Raw genomic sequence first — 23507 nt, forward strand, 5'->3', positions numbered from 1 at the left:
CACAGCTTGGAGGGAAAAGAAATGAGAGAATAATTCAGACATCTTTAAATCTGCTTATCCAGTTTGCTCATTAGTTACAACCTGCTTTCCTTTATCCCATGCAAACCAGTAAAGGTTATGTTTAGACTATTAGATTTAGAATCTCGATCAAAGAAGACTCTGAATTTGGATTCCAGCTCTGCCATTCAATTCCTAAGTGACTTTGGTCAACTTATATCTTACCTCTGGGTTTCAATAATCTCATCTGTAAAATGGGAATAGTAATCCCATTGTCTGCTTAATCCCGTTATTTAAAAAATGGGTTACACAGAAGATTCAGGACAGTTCTTCAAATTATGTAACATGAGCCATTTTCTATATAATAAAAGGAGCTGGTACTAGAGTTACATCTCTCTGTCATGGCCATTAACAACTGGGAGGAGTGAGAAAGAAGGAGTGCTGCTTGTTCACAGCCCCTTGTATACCATAACCTTCTCTGTTCTTTGCCCATCATATTATGTTCAGAACACCATTTGCCAGGGATCAAATCATGATTTGAATAAAGGTATATCTGGATGGCTAGGCACATAGGCATTCAGAATACACCTTCTTTCGTAGAGGGAAGACTTCCACAAAGTTCTCTCAACCCATGCTTCACTCCACCATGAAATATTTTCTTTCCCTATGGGTCAGTTACCCAATTTCACTAATGAGGCATGGATAAACTAAATGATATAACTTAGACACAAATGATAATTAGATGGCACAGCCAGAATTAGAACCCATTAGACAGTTTTACTTCCAGGTCTATTCTCATGTCATTGAACAAGTCTTGTGCTCCCTTTCAGCTCAGATTTCTTATTTACAGTGATGTTTTGTTGCCTGAAATTTCACAGATTAGCGCTTTGACCCCTTAAAAACAGGTTTAAGTGATTGGAGCACTCTTGCCTCTGTGCACTTTTATTTTTATTTAATCAAATCATCAAAAATTTCTATCGTTAGCAGGAAAAGGCAGAGACCAAGAACTTTCACAACAGCTCTGACCACTCAATTATTCATCAGAATTGGTAGTGTTTTATGGAAGCAAAATATACACAGCCAGAATTATACATGATTTAACAAGGAGCTGCTCTATATATGAGCATGAGAATAATATAACTGTTATTACAAAAGCAAAAAAAAATTGAATCTAACTTTATAATTCTGGTCTTCCCACAAGAAATTTTATTTTCCACATGCACTGAGTCTGTATACATCTATGTTAATCAGTACTAAATTCATCTGCATACAACAGAAAATCCAAAAATAGTAGTGATTAAACGCAACAAAATCCATCCCCTCGAATAAATGAAGTCCACAATTAGGCAGTCATGTGTGATCATTGGAACCATGGAGTCACTAGAAAACCTTCCTTTTCCTTTTTCTCCTCCATCATCGTCAGTGTGTGGCTTCCATCCTCAGACTCACCGCATGGGTAAAGTGGCTGCTAGAATTTCTGTCCTCATGTCATTATTCCAGGCAGCAGGAAGGAGCGTGATGGGAAAGGCAGAAGGGTATGGTCAAGCTTCCTCTTTTCCTTGTAAAGGAGTTCTGCAGCCCTACATAACTTCTGCTCATGTCACTTTGGCTAGATCTTATTCTCATGACCACCCTTAGTTGTGTAGAGATAAAATCTCCTATTTTGTTTGGGTTTTGTTTTGTTTCATTCTGCTCCATTTTATTTTGTTGTTCTATTTTATTTTTAAGCTGGCTGTGTTGACTCAGCAACTGTTGGAAGATTTCATATAGTAAGGAAGAAGGCAAATGGTTATTGGATAGACAGTTAACAGTGTCTGTCACAGTGTTTAAACCATGCACAGAGTAAATATCAAATGTGAGAATTACTTAGGGACCAACGATGAATGAGCTTCCAAATAATCCACATAAAAGATTAGTCCATATACATTAAAAGTCCTCCACAATAACTGTAAGAAAGTCTTTGAGTGCTTTTTTACATTATTATTTTCTAATAAAGCGATGCATGATTGTTATAACAAAGAATGTAGAAGTCTGAAGAAAAATTTAAAGGTTTCCCCTGTTCCTCTGTGCCATTCTGTTTCCCTCCCCACTTCTCAGAAAACCCAAATTAGCAGTTATATGTATTTCCCCACATTTCCCTAGAATTATACAAATAAATGATACATACATGTGTTGTTAGTAATCAAAAATGAATCATACTATATAAATTATTCTGCAGCTTAATTTTAACCTAACGTAAGTTTATTTGATATCAAATCTCTTTTTAATAGCTGCTTAAAATTGGTGAATGTAGGTATATCATAACTGTTTCGCAAAGAAAGCAACTTTTACTGATTAAAATGTCCACAAGGGCAGCAAAATCAGCCTATTGAAGTACTGAAGATGGCTAAAAATGCAAAGGCCTGAGTGACTGAGAGAAACTTAGAGGTTTCGGGGTGAGCACATTTAAGTGGGTTAACATGGCTAGCTAGAACACTGAGCATGCTCAGAATGTGACTGCAGCGTTTTCAGGACAGAGGGGGCATTTTTTAGCATAGCTTCTTATGCCACAAAATTCCTAAAGATGCCATTTATGCCATCTGGCTTTGTTGTTCCTCTCAATCAGCATCTTTAGACATCTCTACTATTCATTTTTTTCCCCTTTTCAAAACATCTCTCCAATCAAATCACCATCTAATTTCTAAATTCTGAAAAAAAATTTTAATTAAAAACTTTGCCCTTAAAGCACTTTTTCTAGTTATTAGTCCACCTGTTGATAACATTTCTTTTTGTTTCGAATTTGCATTTATTTTTATTCTTTCTGTCGTGTACATTTTTCTTGTCTTTATTCTGCCCTCTTGTCCTTTTATCTTCTTTTCCTGTGATCAGCTGTCTCATCCTCTTAGGCTTATCAGATAATTACTTATTGAAACACAAACCAACATATATACTTTAATCTTGAATTGGCATAACTATTTAAAATTTTACATGAAAGGAGCTATGTTAGAATCTGAATCTCCAAGTTTGCTCTTCCTCCTTCCAGAATTTGAGCCTTATGCCATGAACTTCTCTCCTTCCCAATGTTGCACTATCCAGCTTATGAGACCTGACTGTACATTATGAATGTGATGGATAAATAAGGAAAGTAAGCTGAAAAAGTGAAGGCAACTTCACTCCACTTTTCCTGGAACACAAACATGTAGCTATCTTGGCACGTAGGGCAGATATGATCCAGAAACTCACACCAGGGTACTCATGTTCTTCTGACTGATCCAAGCTTGAGGGATTTTCTGTCCCCTTGTTTTGCGGGATAGAACTGAGTAAATAGGGTCGCAGTGTAGATGTTCACTGGGAAGGGCTCACATACTCATCCATTCCTTCATCAGTTTCCTCATATACTCATTTTACAGTGAGGTTAATTGGAGATGCCAGGAAATTGGGAAGCTGGTTCTGAAAGCATCTGACATCCTAACTGCATATTTCCCTTGGTCTTTTGTGTCACTTTTACTAAGGAACATGATCTGTATTCACACAATATTCAATGACCATATTAATAAGAACATAGATCTCAGAGTTTCTCCTATGTGGAAATAATTTGCATGTGAGGAATTCAAAGCAATAAAGTGATTTGCCTCAAGTTATGTTATCGTTGTCAAAGCCAGAACTGAGTGTTTGTCTGTTATACAGGCTTCTTTCGCTCTGCCCTTGGCCCAAGGCTGCTTCAGATAATGAACTGTTGGGTATAGTTAACCTTCCATTATTTCCGAGAAAAAGAAGTCACCTAACATTTTATGGAATGCTGATCACATACCTGACACCACCGTACAAGTTGTTTCATGCTTTCATTTACTCCATGGATATTTTCCCAAAACCATTTTTTGTCGGCATCTTTGTCAGCACTGTGGACGAACCAAAAAAGATCTCTGTCCTCATGGGGCTTACCTCTGGATGTGTGTATGAATGTGTGTTTGTGTGTGTTGGCAAAGGATAAAGGTGGGAAGTGAAAGGGAAACAGTAAGTCAACATAGAAAATTACGTATATGATAGTGTTTTATGTTAAATGTGCATCAGAGGTGGGATGAACTGTGCAGAAGATGAGGGAAGAAAGCTACTTTATGTTATCTCCATTTAATCCCAATACTATTCTGTGAGCTAGGCATTCATGTTAGCCCTAATACACACATAAAGAAATTAAGGCTCAGAGTAGTTCCACAGCTTCTCCAGGTTCAGGCATCTTGGGTGGGAAAGAGCCACCATTAAACCCAGCTCTGCCTCACGGATCGAGTTGTGCTCTAGTCACTGTGCCCAGTCACTTCTAAATGAGAATGTTGCAGCAAAAAAAAAAAAAAAAAAAAAAAAATTGCTTGAAATTATATTCAATGTAGACATTGTTAAATGAGAAAATACAGTGGATAAGTGCTGATGATTAAGTATCTAAACAGTTGAGCTGAGTCATTTAATGAGGTTAAGGCTCATGGCATCAGAACTGGAGTTATTTAATCTTGAGAATGGCAGAAAAGAGGCCAAATAAAAATGCATTATTGGATTCATCTGGTTCCTGTTTTCAAGGATCAAAGAATCAGCTAATAGGTACACAATTCTTGAAGCCATGCTGTTCAAAGCAAGGTCAGCAGCTAATAAAGACATCTGTTTAATCATGGATCAGACCACTTGACTTTGCTTGTATCACTGATACCAACCATTATTGGCTGTGAACCAGTGGAGTACTCAGTACAGCATGAAATAAGAGAGGTTTGGGGATCTGTTAATTGCATCTTGTCTCAGCTGTAGGAGGTATACTACTCCAAAATCAGTCCCTTCCAATTATTCCAGGTTGCAGCTGGCATGGTGAACCCTGTGTTGTTTTCGCCCAATGAAAGAGTCTAATTTTATCACAGAATCACAGGACTGGCAAGACCTTGAGAGGTCAGCAGAGGCTTTCAGGCAAGACTGCACTGAGTGAATATATCTAATCCTATTTTAAACCATCTCCAGAGGGGAGATTCCATGATTTCTCTTGAAAGCCAATGCCAGTGTTAAGCAGCCTTTTCTGTAGCCAGTCTAATATCCCTAGTAATTTATTTTAAATTCACCTTTCACTGCATTCATAATGCTAGTTTATACTGCGTTCATTTTCTTAAAAAGTTTTCTCTGTTCATTTTTTTTTAAAGTATTGTTGAAAGCTACAATAACCTATTTTTGGATAAAAGGATTAATAGTTTGTAATTGTTGTCTAATGGGATATTATATTAGTTATTTAGCTTACTATGCCTGAATTGCATACCTATTCCGTAGTAACTTTAAAATTCCAAAGAAATAAAAATGAGGTAGCGGTACTTCCCAGCTAGTTCTCATTTTCCCCCGCTGGCTCCCCTGTTCCAGGCACACTGGCCATTTTATATCTTCAAATGTGCTGACTTTATTTATTTATTACTCAGGGCTTTTAAACTTGCCATTTGATCCCTTGCCTGTAACAGTCTTTACTAAATCTTCCTGTGGAGGGGCCCTCCTGCTAAGAAGCACCATCCCTCATTGACCTATTTAAAGTTTCCTCAGATCACATATCCATCTCTAAAATTATCTTATTTATTCCCTAGTTGGCACGTTTGCTCTTTGTTTCCTTCCGTGGGAGAATGTAAGAACTATGTGACAGGGGACCTCCCCTGCCTTTTTTTTTTTTTTTTTTTTAAAACCATTGCAATCCCAGTGTCTAAACATTTGTGTGCTAGGGAATCAGTTAGTATTTGCTCAACAAATGAATGAAAGGATACTTGAGTAGCCATAGACTAGAATGTTCAGTTCTCTGTTTCCTCAGAGAGCTCACAGAGTGGTATGTTCTGAGAGGATGTACAGCATGCCTAAATGAACTTTACAGTTGGACGTGTGGCTTCAAGTCCCAGATCCAGCATTTACCGACTGTGAAGCCTTGGTCAAGTTCCTTAAATTCTAAGCTTTAGTTTATAATTTGTGACATGGTGACAATAAAACTTACCTCATTTGTCAGTTATTAGGACAAATGGGTTATTTTATAAAAATGGGAAATTTTATATGGTACATATTTAATTTATTTTTTAAAACAATATTTATCAAGTACTGATCTAGGAGCCAAGGATACAGCAGTGACCAAGCAATAAAAATTCTCTACCCTCAAAGTTTACCTTTTGGTGCACATAAATACATGTTTTCTAATTATTTTAAGAATAAGAACAGGCTTCTGAATTTAACCTTCAATGAGATTAAATTTGAACTCTGGTTAATGTCTAGTGCTGGTTCTTTGTTCAATAGTCAACCTGTATTTACTGTGTGCCTCTTATCTAGTGTAAGTATCCAGTGAATAATGGTTTATTAAGAGGGTTCTTAGAGATGTCTACTCCTAAGAGGATGTGGCCAGTCTTGCCTACAAATGGATTGCTTGTGTTTGAAACCTATAATTCATAAAAAGATCTATGAAGAGGTGCAAAAATATCTTTGTTTAATAGCTCTTGTATATATTTCAGAAAGACTATGAACCCCCAAACAAGTGCATGTTTCTTTGGACTCTTGATAAGTAAAGACTTTTTTTTTTTCCTGGAAATATGGGTGTTTATTGCTTTTAACCAGGGAGCCATGTGCGTTGGTGAAAGAGTCAGGACCTTGATTTTTCTGAAAAAGCTATTTTTTTCTACCAGTAATCCATTCTCATTTTAGGATGTTTAAAAGAAGAGATAATCAGCCAAGAGAAATTGTTACTAATATAATAATAGGTTTAGGTAAAAATGTAATTCACATGTTTTTAAATATAGTTCGTATTTCCAAAATTTACCTTTATATTTACCAGTATGTCATGACCATATTCTGTCAGCAGATCTAGATTCCCCATTATTTTTAATGGCAGTGCTAGGTCTGTGTATTAATGTATCATAATATATTTGTTCAACTCTTAGTTGTTGAACGTTTAAGATGCTTCCAGTTGTTTTCCTCTTCTAGACAATATCATGATAAACATACCTACAAAGCACTTTGTATAGTTGTTTAATTTCCTTGGGATATATTTGTAAAAAATTGCTGTACCTACTAAAGAAGGTATATATCAATGGATTTGATTATATGAAACCTAATTTTTAACATATGTAATAATAAAATCGAAAATGTGAAGTTTGGGGAATACTTATAACACATACAAAGTATAAGAGCATGATTCCTCGAACCAGCCTGCCAGAGTTTGACTTCCTTACTTAACTAGCTTGATGAGCTGGGGAAAATACTCTCTCTGTGTACTCAGATTTCCTCATCTCTACAAACAGGATAATAACTGGACTCATCTCTAAAGATAATTGTGAGGACCAAGTATAAAATGCCCCAAACTGTGACACTGAGGAATGGATAAGTAAAAGTTTGTTCAAAAACGTGTCAGTCATGCATAACATCCTAAATGTCTCGAGAGTTTATCAGTAAGATTAACACTAATGGCTAAGTGATAAGCTAAGCAGTGTAACAGAGCATTCACATAAGAAGTAACACAAATAGCTAGTTAATAAATTAAAAGATGGTTGTTATATCTAAAATAAAAACATGGACATTAAATCCATAAAATACATTTTGGCCTATCTATATAATAACTATTAAATAAATACTAAGATCCCCTGAATTCTGATAGCAATGTAAATTTGATTATAATACATATGGAAAATAATTTGGACAAACATATTAAAAGCTTCAAAAAGTGTTCATGCCTTTGACTCTCTAATTCTACTTCTGAGGATATAGTTAAGGATATTTTCCAAAAGTGCACAAAGCCATACCACAAAGATATGTATCAAGATGGCACATCTAATGTGGGTCCAAAAAAGCAAAGTGGTTAACAGGTGAGCTTAGGAGTCAAATCAAACCTGTCTTTAAATCCTGCCTCCTCCATAAAGTAGCAATACTGAAATCTTTGATCTGAAATTGAAGACAATTCACCTAACATTATAGATTTGTTATAAAAGGACATGGTAACTGACATAGCAAAGTCTCAAGAAATGATGGCAAATTGCAACTATAAATAAAGCCCCAAATTTTAGATAACCTAAATAATTGTAGTTTTTCAGATGTTTTCAAGACATATATAGGTAGTGTCATTGAACATTCTAATGGATATAATATTTAGTTAAAAGTGAGATTCAATAGTGAATCTATTAGATAACCTTAACACTGTAAAAGTATACAAGGTAAATGATGTCAAATAGTAGTTATTTCCGTATGATAGAGTGAAAATTTTATTATTTTATTCTTTCTCTACATATATAGTGCAAATTTTTATTATTTCTAAGTTTTCAGTCGTATGTATATGGTACAGAAAATTATTTGTACTAATAATAAAAATTAATTGCTATCTAAAATGTTTTTTTATAGTATACAAATGAGAACATAGTAAGTATAATTGGTTAAGAATCTGGTTTTTCCTCTTATTCTAACACCTTCCCATCAAATATTAATCATCAAATATTTATTATATGTTCCCAGGCACTTAGCACTTGCTAGAGGCAAGCCTGAAAAAGTCCCTATCCTCAAGGTATTGACACACAAGAGATCATCTCACCAATAACATCCCCTTAGGTATAAAAAAATGTACACATGTTCACAGTGACTTTTGAATAAATTCAAAATGATGGTAAATATTTCAGAGTAGACTTTTATGCCCATTGGTATACGTAGATGAAATTCATTAAAAGTTTGACATTTAAAAATGATAACAGACCAGAAGCATTTTTTGCAAGAAAACAAAAAACTCAAAGTTTGAAGTTACTATAAAGTTTTTGTCATCAAGTTCAGAAGTGTATACAATGGGCAAAGTGAGAGGTTTTGTTTTGTTTTTCATTTTTTTGATGTTTATTAAACAGAGACAGAGACAGGGAGACAGATTGTGAGCACGGGAGGGGCAGAGAGAGAGGAAGACACAGAATCTGAAGCAAGCTCCAGACTCTGAGCTGTCAGCACAGAGCCCAGCGCGGGGCTCAAACCCATGAACCATGAGATCGTGACCTAAGCGGAAGTCCGGCACTTAACTGACTGAGCCACCAAGGTGCCCCAGAGTGAGAGGTTTTACTAGTTATCAATATGTAAATAATTAGCTGTTCATATTTTCCACAAAATGAGAAGAATCATCAACTCCACCTATATCTAAAAACTTCCTTTCTGCACTTGGCTTTGCTTGTGAAGTCAGCTGTAGTGTGCTAAGTAAAGCTTAAATCAGTTGATTACTTGAATTCTTACTATTTATTAACTAATATCTTCCCAGAAAATCAGTTATGACATTAAATTTAATATAACATGACATTTTACCATCTTTAAATAATAATAAAACGTCAAGTGATCTGAATGATATTCTGGAACAAAGTTGGGTCCTCCGCTCCTGCCTATACCTCAGTCAGGTTAGGACCATTTTGCTCTTGCTCAATGCTCTAGTCCCTGTGTGCCTGGCACACACACCCTGTGCGTATTGCTTCAGAAAATACTAACACAAAGAATGAGGATGGCATTATAATGAGGCCCTCCTATGTAAATTAGTAATATTAGCCACATTAACTTCCCAATTACAATATTCATAACTGTGAAAGCATGTGGGAGCATACGTGGCCTGACCTTCCCTGCCACATTCAGAATTTGAAAAAGATGATTTTGGAGGATTCGTTCAGTCATCCCTCCTCACTGTGTATGTAGCACACACATAGCCCTATGATTGTACAGTGAAAGAAGTGAGTTACTCTTGGGAAGTAAGGGGACAAGGCACACTTGTTATAGTAGTAGATTTTTATGAAAATAGAATTTTAGCATTTAAAGCTCCTCCATATTAATATTTCAAATACATAAGTAAGACATACTCATTATAGAAAACTGGAAAATACAGAAATTCGAAGAGAAAATATGACATTTTCCAGCACCCACGTACAGACACTGGACAATTTGGTAAATTCCCTGTTTTTCAGCTACCTTCCCCACAACATACACATCTATAACTTTACTTCGTATTAAATATATCTAAAGAAAGACCCACCTGTTTCCTTGCATTTCCGTTTCTTTGTTTCTGAATTCCTTGCATTATATTCAGAAGAGTTTGATACACTTACATTAATGCTCTGTTTTTTTCCCCCACCACTCCTAATGAACATATAGGCCATGCCTCTCATTTGATTAACAGGAAGAAATTATATTTGACTCCTAAAGTGAAAGCGATCATAACGTACAGTATTCTTTCAGTGGTTCTGTCCCATTCTAGGTAAGGGTCATCTCATCTTTAACATAGGGAAAATAATAGCCAAAATTTTGTTATGAGAATTAAATAAATTGACGTACATGAAGGAATTTAGAACGATGACAAGCGTATAGTATCAGTGCAACAAATATTGACTGTTATTGGTATCATTGTATTGTTATCTTTCACATGGTTTATAGAAAGGAATGGAGCAAAGAATGGAGGAAATATGGGGGCCACATCAATATTATCTGAAGTAAAGATAGCAAAGTGAAAGAGCTGTGGTTTTTTTTTTTCTTCACTGTTTTTTTTATCACTGTATTCAGGAAAAATACGTACATACATGCATCAAGAGACAAACCCTGTTTGTGAGTATGCATGGCAAGATTGGGCTCTAAGACTATAAAATATTTTAAAATGTTATGTAAATGCAATATAACAAATTATCATAATGATATTGTGAAACCTCTCAAGATAATTATTTCTTATGATCATTGTGTAACCAAAGCTAATATTTGCTATTCAACAGAAGAGTAAAATAAATAACTTCATGCAATTTGTAGTATCTTAATTAATCTAATTTCATCTATAAAATATGAGTCAACTTGGCGAGTATCAAATGCATTTTTATTTATCAATTTAAAATTTAAAAATCCTGTTGACTATTTTTAAATTGTATAAAAGTAAAAAGAAACAAAAAAGGAATTATTGCTTTCAAAGGCATCCTTTCTGCTTTTCCTACTCAAAAATGGCTCTGATTAAAATTTTTAGCTTTGGCAAGCAGTTATCCAAAAATATGATCAAATGATAAATGGATAAGAGATTCATGACTAAAACCCAGCTTTATGCTATGCTTTCTAAGTAATATTTTTCAACCAAATTTGAGTAATTATTTTTACAATTCAGACTGATGTGACTAATATTTGAGCAGTCTGTTAAAAACATAAAGTGGGAGAAATGCCCATATTAAAGGGATCAAATGGACAAAGATAAATTCACAATTCCTTAAAATTCTTTCTGCTTATCATACTGTCACAGGTTGGGTTTCTCAGAAAATAGACTCTGAGACAGCGGTGCAGGATATTTACTGAGAAGGGCCCTTAGGATCAACACCTGTGAAAAAGGGAGCAGAGGGAGAACTTCCAGCTGTATCACAGGCTCCATGTCAACCTTGGTTGACCCCACTGGAAGCTCTGGAGCTAAACTGACCCTTCATTGTTGCCTCATGTGGATTCCACAATGGCCAACTCTTTGCACCCAAACATCTTGGGATGTTAGCCTCTCAGACAAGGTGTGGCCTTGGATGAGGCAGCTCTGTCCAGATGAGGCAATTTCTTGAAGGTCCCCCCCCCCCCAACAGCTAACGTTTATCTTCCAGTAGCATGCTCAGCATCTGGACAACAAACTCCTCCTCCAAGGATGAACGGGGCAAAACCTCCACCACATGCTCTGTGAAGTTTATTTAGCCACATAGTATAAGTTCAGAATAAACATTCAAGGGAAGTTTTGTGAATATGTTTTCCCAGTTCTCTCACTTACTTGGTTTCATCAAGCTAATTCATAATTGTCCTTGAGACAAAACTTCTGCATCACCTCCTTCAGGAATCCTTTACCACCCAAAAAGATGTATGCATATTACTACTCCTAAGTTTCGATGTAGAAATGTCTCTTAATATGTCACTTTTCCTTAGGGAAGGAGAGTTTCTCTAAGGCAGGGATGGTGTCATCATCATCTTCATATCTTAACTGTCTACCATAGAATCTGTATTACAATAGTCACTCAGATGAGTATTTGTTGAATGAATGAACAGGTGAATGAACTTTTCTTGTCTCTGTTGGCGCTATCATTTTAATCTCTCCTAATCTTTCTCACATAGCTTAATTTCTCCTTACCACAAGGAGTGGGTGAATATTGACTTAATAGCTCTGGAGGTATGTATACAAGGTCTGTATACAATGATGATGTCTGTATACAAGGAACCACATGATTTGGAGATTCATTTTACTTAGTGTTGGAGGCTTCAATAAATTTTAGAAAAAATTAACATCAAAATTTTACTATTATTAAGTAAAAAATAAAGCATTTTATTACATTAGAACATTCATCACAAATCATATCCTATAATACAGTTGTTGAGATTAATTTAGAAATGTCTTGATTGCTATTTCTATAGTCACAGACAATGCCTACACCCATAGAGGCCACAAACATTTTTGAGATCCTGAAAGTTGTTTGGTTTCATTGTAATATACCACTTAACCCTAGTAATTGTATAAAGTATGTATTATTTTCATTTTATAGATGGAATTATATTCATATTTTCATTTTTCAGATGAAAAAAATTGAGGCTCCAGGGGTTTTATAAAATTTCCCAATGTTCACATCTAATGAGTAGAAAAAATGGATTCAAACTGATCAGATTTTAAGAAAATACACTGTAATAACTACAACCAATCAGCAGTGCTTTGGAAATCTACAGATATTTATATATTTTTAATTATAATTTTTTATACTTACAGGCACATTTTTTTTAATTTTCAGAAATTGTGAAGAGTAAAACTGGCTTAAAAAATACAAGAACTGACTGTAATATGTTGTAAGAAAAACTTGTTGCACATTGCGTTTTCCAAAGATGGCTGCAACCATAGTGTCCTATCCCACGTGCTCCTCTGCAGTGTGACCTCACCACCCCTCATCAAGTTTTAGAACGTTTTCCCTTATCTTTTGAATCTTGCCTGGCCTTAGTGACTCTTGAAACCAGCAAGATGTGGCAAGAAGGACACCACATGACAACTAGGCTGGAGTCAGAGGAGATTTGACACTTCTTGCTTGGTCTTTGGGACTACTCGCTCTCTGGCTATTGCTTCTCAGATGCTCTCTTTTGGAACATGGTTCTCAGGCCTTTCAGCTCAGACTGAATTATACCACCGGCTGTCCTTGTTCTTGAGCTTTCACTGGGAAGATCAAGGCAATTCTTGGTTTCCAAAATCAGTGAGCCAATTGCTATAATAAACAAGCAAATGATCTCTTGGCTCTGTTTCTCTGAAGAACCTTGACGAATATAACATTCTGATAATGTCTTCTCATAATTTTTTCTTTGCTTTCTATATGATAGTTTTCCAGTCATATAGATGGCCCCTAAAACCAATCAAGTCATAAACAATGCAGCCTAAGTAGACACAGTTTAGAGGTTATAATTTCTAGAATCTTATTGTCATCCTTGACTTGAGTGAAATCTAGACAGGTTTTAGTCCCCTTTTTACCCAAACTGATTTAATTGAATACATGTATTGTGTACTGGGGAAAAGGCAAGAGGCTAAAACTTCTAGAAATAATTTTTACCATTTCAACTCTCTGTATATAATATTCCTTAAAATACATTTGGCTATAACTGTCTTCACCAGTGCTGTCAACATTTGAGGATCATGATTTGTTCTTGTTGTTGTTACATTTGATTAGCTCTTGTGTACCATCTGTCCATCCACATTCAGAATATGTTATATGCTTATATACATGTATGTGTATATATGTGTATACATATGTGTGTGGGTGTATGTGTATGTGCAAATATATATGAATAATTATGCAAACCATATAGTGCAGTAGGTAATTTATCTTTATGTCTCTTTCTAGAATTTCACAAAACAGATTGAAATACATATTAGAAATTAGAACTGGGAGTTGTTAGCAAAAAACTAAGATTAAATTTCATTCTTATTCTTCTTTGTAAAGTGAATAGAACATTTGTTTTTATCAACTTTTTAAATTATTCAATAGCCTAGTACAAAGCAAAAGAATATCATTAAATATATATTTCTTCAAATGGTAAAACCAATATTAATTAAATGTCATTCACCTTTGCTCTTTCTGGCTTCTCAGTTCTGAAAACAGAGGAAAATGGAATTTTTGATACATCTATTTCTATTTTTCTTTTACTACAAAGAAGTCAGATTAATAAGAGCCTTTAGCTAATGGGAAATAAGTCAAGCCTTGGATGTAGTTAACATTCAAATTAAAAGAACAATTTGGCAATTGATCTGCTGTTAGGGGGAAAAAATGGACAAACGAAAAACCCAGTGCCTGGAAACAAATTTGTCTTCTTTAAAAGCTCACTTTCAAGTGTGTCTGGTTTCTAGCCCAGTTTGTATCAAAACGGATCAATTTTTCCCCCTTTTCCCTGTTCCACTTTTGCACTGGTATTGTCTGAATCCCAGAGTGAGCAGCAATACATCATCTTGCTTCAACATCTGCTAGAGCCCCCTCTCCTCCTAATCTGCCCAGATCCCCAAAGCCTTTTCCACCTGCTATAGCGCCAAATGCTCATTATAGCATACAGCTACGCCCTTCACTGTCCTTCCTCCCAGATCCTCAAGGTTAACGTGGAACAATGACTATTATTAAGTGGGGGCTCTAGGAATATAAAAGCAGACTGGGCAAGGAGAAAGGGGGAGGGGCAGTGGAAGCACTGGGTAGAATGCCAGGTTAGCTGGCAGGAAAGAGCTGCTAGAAAGCTGTGGCCAATTTTCCAGTCCAAACATGAGTCACTGAACAGAGATGCCCCAGAAATAAATAGCTTCCCTATTCATTGCCCAGTACAAGCAGAGACCACACCCTCCAATGGTTTTGTGTCAGAGTACTTTGGGGTATGGCTTTGAGCAGCTCATGGAGAAAGGAAGATAAAAATGGCCAGGGTAAGGAGGCTAGCAGGTCTATAAGTTATGTTTACTGCTTGGCCAACTGTAAATTGTAAGTAGTTGGAAGTTTTCTGGCTCCCCTTCTTTTTTCTTCAAACCACCAACCTATTCCTTCTTACATCGTCAGATCAACCACCAATGGAAAATTTGAGGTGCGCTGGATTAGACTGCTTAGAAAATAGAAAAATTCAGAAATCTCTCTGGTGCTCTGCATTCATCTTATATTATCATGGGACCTGAAAAAATGTATAAAAAGGAATCTAATTGGGGGGATGGGGGGGAGCAGCTTTAATTTAAATTTCCTGTCTTTAGCAGCTGTGTACCTCGCTCCCAGAAGCCATACTTGGTACGATTTCCTTTTAGTTTTGCACGAGATATTTTAAGAGTTTAAATGCTGCTTCCTCAGTGACAGTCATAGGGATGATCTTGATATACTACATGAATGCCTGCTGGGCTCTGGCAGAGTTGGGTGGTTCTTCCCTAGACAAACCCTCATGCTAACAGACCACTGGGCAAGGTCTTTAGCAAGATCAAGTCACTGCCTATTTCTCTTCAACTACTGGAAAAGTATAAAACCATAGATTCCCCCAAAGGCCACCTAGTAAAATTTTACTTGCCTCCACAACCCTGGGCCCCAGGAAATCTGCCAGGATCCTATAGTCACATGATGTGCTGATCTAAATAAGGCACAGGCCACCTAGCTCAAGCACTGCTTTAGCCAAGATAGGAGGTGGGGGTTGAATTATCTTTCATTATTAAAAACAACTAAGTGTAAAACTGCCTGGGCTAGATAGAGTAGGAGCTTCTTACTTGCTCTGTGAAATGACAGTGCATCTAAACTGTAGATTTACACTTAGAAGATTATTGTATTTCCCTTTTCTTTTTTAAAATCCAAGTTTGAAAGTTACAACTAATTGGGGATAGACAGCTTTTCAAAAACTTGCAATTAAGAAAGAAGAGACATTCTTAAGGTTAAGAGTTCTTCATTTTCACTTGGATTGACCAAGAAACTAGCTCTTTGCTGAACTTTTGTGTGGGTTAAAAAAATAAGTACAGTTTAATAAACAATGGACAGTTTGGAAAACAATTTTTAACAGACTTACTGGGTTATGGACATATACAAACTGTATATTTTAAGGCATACAACTTGATGTTTTGATAAATGTTTACCTTGTGAAATGATCACCCCAAACCAACCAATATATCTGTCACCACTTGTGTGAGTGTGGTGAGATTTAAGATCTATCTTCTTGGAAAATTTCAAGTACATCTGTAGTATTAACTACCATCACCATGCTTTATTAGATCTCCAGAACTTTCTCATCTTTTGTAACTGAAACTTTGTTTCCTTTCACCAATATCTCCCCATTTCTCTTTCCCGCTGCCCCGGGCAACCACCATCCTACTGTCTGCATGTATGAGTTTGACAATTTTTGATTCCACACATAAGTGAAGTCATACAGTATTTATATTTCTGTGTCTTGCTTAATTCATTTAGCATCGTGTCCTCCAGCTCCATCCATGTTGCAAATGACAGACTTTTCTTCTTTTTTAGGAACGAATAAAATTCCATTGTGTGGAGGGAGAGAGAGAGGGAGGGAGGAAAGGAGGTGGATAAGTAGATATCATATATATCCATTCATCTGTTGAAGGACATTTAAGTTGTTTCCATATGTTGGCTATTGTGAATAATGCTGCAATGAACATAGCTTTGAAAATGTAAAATCTAAACCTTGTCCTATACATTTCATGTTTGCATTAGTCTCTATCCCTGCTGCTTCACTATCTCCATTTTGAGACAGAAAGGTAGTAAGTAAATGTTAACATGGAATATTTTTTGTGAGTGTAGCTTGATATAAAAGTAAGAAAATTAGAATCATTTTTTATTGAAGTAAATCTTCAAAGCATATGGATAATGGAGAGGCATGATCCTAGCTCCTTTACTGGAATATGGGTAATATTGGGCAAGGTTTTTTTTTTTAGTTCCCTGGGCATTTTTTTTTCCTTATGAAAGGTGGGTAGCTCTAGTGTTTTACCTACCTAAACAGATTCTTGTGAGGATTAAATGAGATAGATAGAGAAGGCACTAGGAATGCAGTAAAAGATAGAATTCAGTAGTTACTGTTCTTAGCTATTCTACTTGAAGACATTTGCAAGATGTTTAAACATTTTCCAAATGACTATTTCTTTGCTCCTTCCTTTCTTCGTTTCTTCTTTCATTTTTTTGTTTTTCCATTACTAAATTTCTATTTAAACTTTGTGAAGAAGAGGATTCCATTTTGTTTCATAAAGTTCCATATTCTTAAATTAGACTGTAATTAAATATTATACTATAAATACCCCAAATTAGGGGTAAAAATCACTGTATCATAATTAATTCAGGCTGCCATAACAAAATGCCATAGACTGGGTAGCTTAAACAAGAAATTTATTTTCCCACATTTCTGGAGGCTAGAAATCTGAGATCTGGGTGCCAGCTTGATCAGTTTCAGGTGAGAGCTCTCTTCTTGACTCACACATGGTCACCTTCTCTCGGTGCCTTCTCATGGTGCAGAAGAGAGATTCAGACTCTGGTGTCTCTTCTTAGAAGGGCACTAATACCATCATGAAGGCACTACCCTTATGACCCTCAGGACCTAATTTAAACATAATTATCTAAATACCTCTCAGAGGCTCCATCTTCAAATGCCTACTTTGGACTTAGGGCTTCAAAATATGAATGGGGGTGTGGGGAGTGATGGTACCCAGTTCGGTCCATAGCAGACTTGTTTGAAACTTTGAGACCTGATTTAATCAGCTTGTTGGAAAGGTTTTCAACAGAACGAATAAACATTGATCACCAAGATTCTACGCTATAAGACATTTTGACATTGCAACTGTAGACTTGAGTTTGATTAGCTCTATACATTACATTAGTTTAATCAAAATCTCCTTTATTCCCAAAAGAAGTCCCTCCAGACTACTCCAATTAAGTGTTATGCACAATTAGCAGTCTGACACAAATTCTGACCTTTTCTCTCTACTGTTTTTTTTTTTTTAAATCTTTCTTTAGGCAACTTTAACCTCTCCTATCCACCCATCTCCTCCCCACCTAGTGCTCACCTTTCCCCATTTACCTTTAGTCAATATGGTCTCTGAGTCTCCTGTTTAGTAACTCTGAAAATCTTGCTTTGATTTAACCTTTTTGTGATATCATCTCTTTGGTCCCATCTCTTTTCCTCAGAAATCTCTGCATTAATCTCCCAGCAACATTTCAGATTTCTTGACCATTTCTCCTCTCTGCTTTCCAGGAAACTCAGCTTTCCAGACCCTTTCTCCCCAGATTCTCCTCCAGTGCCTTTTACTGGGCCTCCTCTCATTTTTTCCACTTCCTCTGCAAACCTAATTCTAAGCACTTCCCTTAAGACCATTTCCCTTTCCTCCCTATTCCCTCTGTTTTTAGTGACACCATCCACTTCCAAAAGTTTTATTTTCACCTTTGTGAATATGACATCCACTTATTTTTCTGTATTCTAATTTTGCAGCTCCAGACCTTAAGATTCAGGCCTGATCCTAGGAGAGGATCAGGCCTGAAAAGGGAGTATGTGAGTTTATGGGGCAGGGAGGAAGGAGGCATGAAGTTGCTGATTGGTAACTGAACAGTGAAATAACTAAAACAATTGTTTTTACAGCCCTCTAAGCTGATTCATGATCTGACCATTTCATTTCATTTCATTTAACACTTGAAACTACTTATTCAGTGTTTAAAAAAGTTCAGGCTTGACCTGCTATCCTGCATCATAATCACACTGATGCAGTTGACTTACTTTTCAAGTTACCATTTGGATATGTCCTAGACAGTGTGTGTGTAGCTGATTTCACCATTATTTGTCCTCTTTTGTAGCCATCCCCATATTTTGTGTTAGTAGTTTTATCTCTTAGCCAATACTCTAAACTCAAACCTCTTCACTGTCCCTCCATTCTCCCCAATTCATATGTACCTATTGGTCATCAACATTTCTGATTCTCTTGGAATTTCTCTTGCACTCAATACTTTCGTTTCATTTTTATTTTCATTATTTTGTTTAGACTCTTATTTTACATTGCCTTTCTGATCATCTTCTCTTGCTTATTCTGTCTTGTTGCCAAATTCATCACTGTAAGCCACTCCTTTTCTTTTTTACCTTTATTCTCATGAATGAGTCCTCATTACCTATCAAACCCTGAGGCATCATTACCTTGACTTTCAAGGCCTTCTACAAATTAGGCTATACCTCATTTTTATGATGCACTACCTAGAATTCCCCCTTCAATCACCCCGCACTATTACAACTAAATCAAAATTGACCACTGTTGAATGAATTTGGTTAAAAACATCTTGGTGATGCTTTTACCTTCCTGTGGTCAAGAGGCTTCCCCACTTTTCCAACATGTTGACATGTTCTTTCCTTCAAGGGGCAACCCACATGTCAATCTCAGTTGAAATTTTCCCTGTTGCTACTTACAAATGTCTCATAGTCACATGCATGCGTGCACATGTTTTTAAACGTAAATGCCTTACCAGATTCCATAGTAAGATTCAATAGGGCTATAGTCATTTCTACCCCCCCTTATCTCATCTGATATATTAACAATATGTTTGTGTCTAGAATCAGATCTTGTTTATATCTTTCTCCTTCTCACCACAAAATCAAATTGCATGGCTTCATAAATATCTGTACAAATAATGCAGATGAAGTCTTGATAAATATCTTTTGAATAAATACAAAATAGAATGATTACAGTACTAAGAAAAATTCTCATTTTTTATCACTAGGTGTTATTTTTTATGTGACCATTTAAAACAGTTACAATAGGGGCGCCTGGGTGGCGCAGTCGGTTGGGCTTCCGACTTCAGCCAGGTCACTATTCTCGCGGTCCGTGAGTTCGAGCCCCGCGTCGGGCTCTGGGCGGATGGCTCAGAGCCTGGAGCCTGTTTCCGATTCTGTGTCTCCCTCTCTCTCTGCCCCTCCCCCGTTCATGCTCTGTCTCTCTCTGTCCCAAAAATAAATAAACGTTGAAAAAAAAATTAAAAAAAAAAATAAAACAGTTACAATATTGTTAATGGTTACAGGAAGAAGCCTTTAGTTTTTTTAATACATTTGGTTGGTAGCATGACATGATATGGGCTGTTACACCCTTCTGTTTTTTAAAAACCTCCATGTTTGCATGTAAAATGGGTAACTGTAGTTTTGTTTGCATGTCTGTACGTACCTGCATCAGGAATAAAATTTTGAATAGGGAAATAGCTTTTAAAAATAGAATGTGGATAAAATTTGGTCATATTTAATCTGTAGTGGAATTATAGTCCAGTTACTAAATGTCATAATATATCCAAAGTGTATAGTTCATTCCATGAAAACAATACAAATTAAAAAGCCTATATTTAATAATTATTTTTGGTGAGAGATAAGATTATATTAATAGAATAAAAGCTTTCTGCTACTTTAAAAAATAATTTAATAAACTTTATATAAGGCCAGGTTTTTTTTTTTTTCTATTTGAAAATGGGGAATAACATCGTTGTGCTCAAAACTAATTTCCTTAATAGAGATTACAAAGTCTTTCTTTTCCATGAATTCCACTGAAGTTCAAGAAAGTTTAAGTACTGTAGAAAGCTTTTGGTTAAAAAATGCATTAAAACCTTGTAAAACAAGTCATCATTTGAAGATATATGGATGACGGATCCTCAGCAAAACACACATCATAGAAGTCTGTATTTAGTAAATTTTTTTAAAGAGATAAGAGAAGCTGGCTGATGTGACGGCACCTGTGGGTGGCCATGCTTGGGAGATTCCATAAAGGGCCTCGCTTGGCTGCAAAAGGTTTCAGTATGGGTGACAGGATATTTCCATGTGTGTTTCCTTTCAGTTGATACCTTCCGGTAAAGCTTCCTGTGTGCTGTGAGCGCTCACCTACACCACCCACGGCACATTTCTTGATTTGAATTAGGGTTTCATGAAGTGTGGGTTGTAGAAGTTTGATTCACTTACTAGACACCCGAAAATGTAGTGAAGCCCTGATTACAAAGATTCTCATCATTGCCAAAAACTGTTTTCACAAAGAGAAAATAAAAATCCACAGAACTTATATATTAAATAGTAAATACCTTTAAATTCTTTAGGGGTGAGGGATATTTATTCTAACTGTGATTTTGCATATGAGGAAACAGAGACTGAGAAAAGGTAAGTAAGTTGCTCAAGACAGAATTGCAAGATGAATATAGGTTTCCTGGTTTCTTAAAAAATTTTTAATGTTCGTTTTTTAAATTTTTTTAATGTTTATTTTTGAGAGAGAGAGAGAAAAAGTGTGACTGGGGGAGGGCAGAGAGAGAGGGAGACAGAGAATCTGAAGCAGGCTCCAGGCTCTGAGCTGTCAGCACAGAGCCTGACAAGGTTCTTGAATTCATGAACCATGAGATCATGGCCTGAGGTGAAGTTGGAGACTTAACCAGCTGAGCCACCCAAGGGCCCCAGTGTTTGTTTGTTTGTTTATTTTTTGAGAGAGAGCGTGAGCAAGGGCAGAGGGCAGAGAGAGAGGGAGACACAGAATCTGAAGCAGTCTCCAGGCTCCGAGCTGTCAGCCCAGAGCCTGACCTAGGGCTTGAGCTCACAAACTGTGAGATCATGACCTGACCCCAAGTCTGACGCTCAACCAACTGAGCCATCCAGGCACCCCAGGGTTTCCTGACTTCTAGTCATTGGACCTCATAGGCTAACTTCTCTAAAGAAAATTATCACCTTAATATTGAGCAGCTGATTGTTGTATTTAATAGTGAAAATACCTTTTTCCCCTCACCGGTCCTTTTTAAAAGAGCACATTAAAAGAGCAGGAAAATGTATGTCAGATTAAAATGGGCCATAATTATTTTGTTACATATGATTTAGTTCTTAGCATCCCCAAATTATTTATTATATAATTTATATATTATTTATTATATAATTTATATTTATATATTTTTACATAATTAAATTTATATGTGTGTGTGTGTGTGTGTGTGTACCCACACACACACACACACACACACACACCATCTCTAAATGCTAAAATTATAAATGATGGAATGAGATGGAATATGTTTCAATTGCCTTTGGAAGTTAATGGGATAAGCTTCACACAACTATAAAATGTTCTCCAAAAACTGTAGTTTAAAAAAATGTTTATTGGTTTATTTTTGAGAATGAGAGAGAGACAGAATCTGAAGCAGGCTCAGAGCTGTCAGTATAAAACCTGACTCGGGGCTCGAACCTCTGAACTGTGAAATCATGACCTGAGTTGGAGTCGGATGCTTAACTAAATGAACCACCCAGACACCCCTGCAATTTTTTTAAGATGCTATTTTCCCTTATGAGTTCATGCAGGATAAAAAAAAGTTAGTGGAAATTATCGTTGTCATATGCTTGAAAAAGGCAGAGAGGCAAGTCAGAAAAAGATAGATTTAAATTATCTTTAAACCTATCTCCTATATGCCTCTGTTTAAACCTCCTCAGTCCAGCTGAGATGAATCATTAAATAAATTCCTATATTAATACAAGGAAGGTAAAGTGATTTTAAATTTCAGTGTTACTTTAATTTGTACATAAATTTCCTTGACTTAAAGGAAATTTAAAAAGAACAGTAGAGTCTGTAATTGAAATTCATTTTAATAAACAACTAAAAACAAAACTGAGGTGATCTTGCTAATAGTTTGTCCCATCAGTGATGAGCAGTTGCTAAATGGTGACCTTCTAGGTTATGATTATACCTGCTTACCCATAATGATTACCTATTTGGGATCTAAGCCTATGCTTAGGAAGACACACACACATACATATGTGTGTGTGTGTGTGTGTGTATACATATATATATGTGTGTGTGTATATATATATACACACATATGTATATGTATTTATATGTATGTATATGTATGTACATATATATGTATGTGTGTGTCTATATATATATATATATATATATATATATATATATATATATATATATGGCACAGGCCGAAGAAAAGAACCCAGAGTTGAAGTAGAAGCACAAAAGACTTGAGAAGAGTTGGTACTCATACATATTAGCTAAATTAGCTGGAGTTCAGAGTTGTAGAAAAAATATCCAAGATGAACTGGAGTGGGCAAAAACTAGCAGGAGGGGAAATGTCATTATAACAACACACAAAATTCTGAGGATTCAGCTAGTGGAAAAGAAGGAACAAAATATCATTGAAAGGAATGGTTAATAGAAGGTGAGGAGCAACATGAATGCTTAAAAACCTAGTAAGTATAGGCATACAAAATAGTAAAGGTGAAAGTCTTCATGGTTAAGCAGCCAGAAATGGTTATTTTATAGCATGGTCCTTGCAGAAGATTAGGGAATTCGATTTTCTCAGTATCATCGTCTACCTGACCAAAATGGTGTAAGGACAGTTCAGAGGTGTATAGTGTTCAAGTTCACAAGGTCTGGTTCAACTAATTCATGAAAGTCAGTAATCCTCACATAATTTGAGCTATTATTCTCTCATCCCAGTTAGACAAACACACACACACACACACACACACACACACACACACACACATACACACACACACACACACACACACACACACACACACACACACACACA

At 36.1% G+C, this 23507-nt stretch overlaps 1 long non-coding RNA gene across 1 annotated transcript in view; it reads right to left on the bottom strand.

Moving 5' to 3' along the window:
- Positions 1-1193: 1193 nt before the first annotated feature.
- The window catches only part of LOC121041314 (uncharacterized), a 24464-nt gene continuing 2150 nt past the window's right edge, over positions 1194-23507 (bottom strand). Inside the window, exons 2-3 of the long non-coding RNA XR_005795669.1 lie at positions 3788-3875; positions 1194-1746 (exon numbers count right to left, since the gene is read on the bottom strand). This is a non-coding gene — a long non-coding RNA (uncharacterized LOC121041314). The remainder of the gene's footprint in view (positions 1747-3787; positions 3876-23507) is intronic.

Source organism: Herpailurus yagouaroundi, unplaced genomic scaffold (genome assembly GCF_014898765.1).
Source record: "Herpailurus yagouaroundi ecotype Mexico unplaced genomic scaffold, PumYag 29, whole genome shotgun sequence".
In the NCBI taxonomy this organism is placed as follows: Eukaryota; Metazoa; Chordata; class Mammalia; order Carnivora; family Felidae; genus Herpailurus; species Herpailurus yagouaroundi.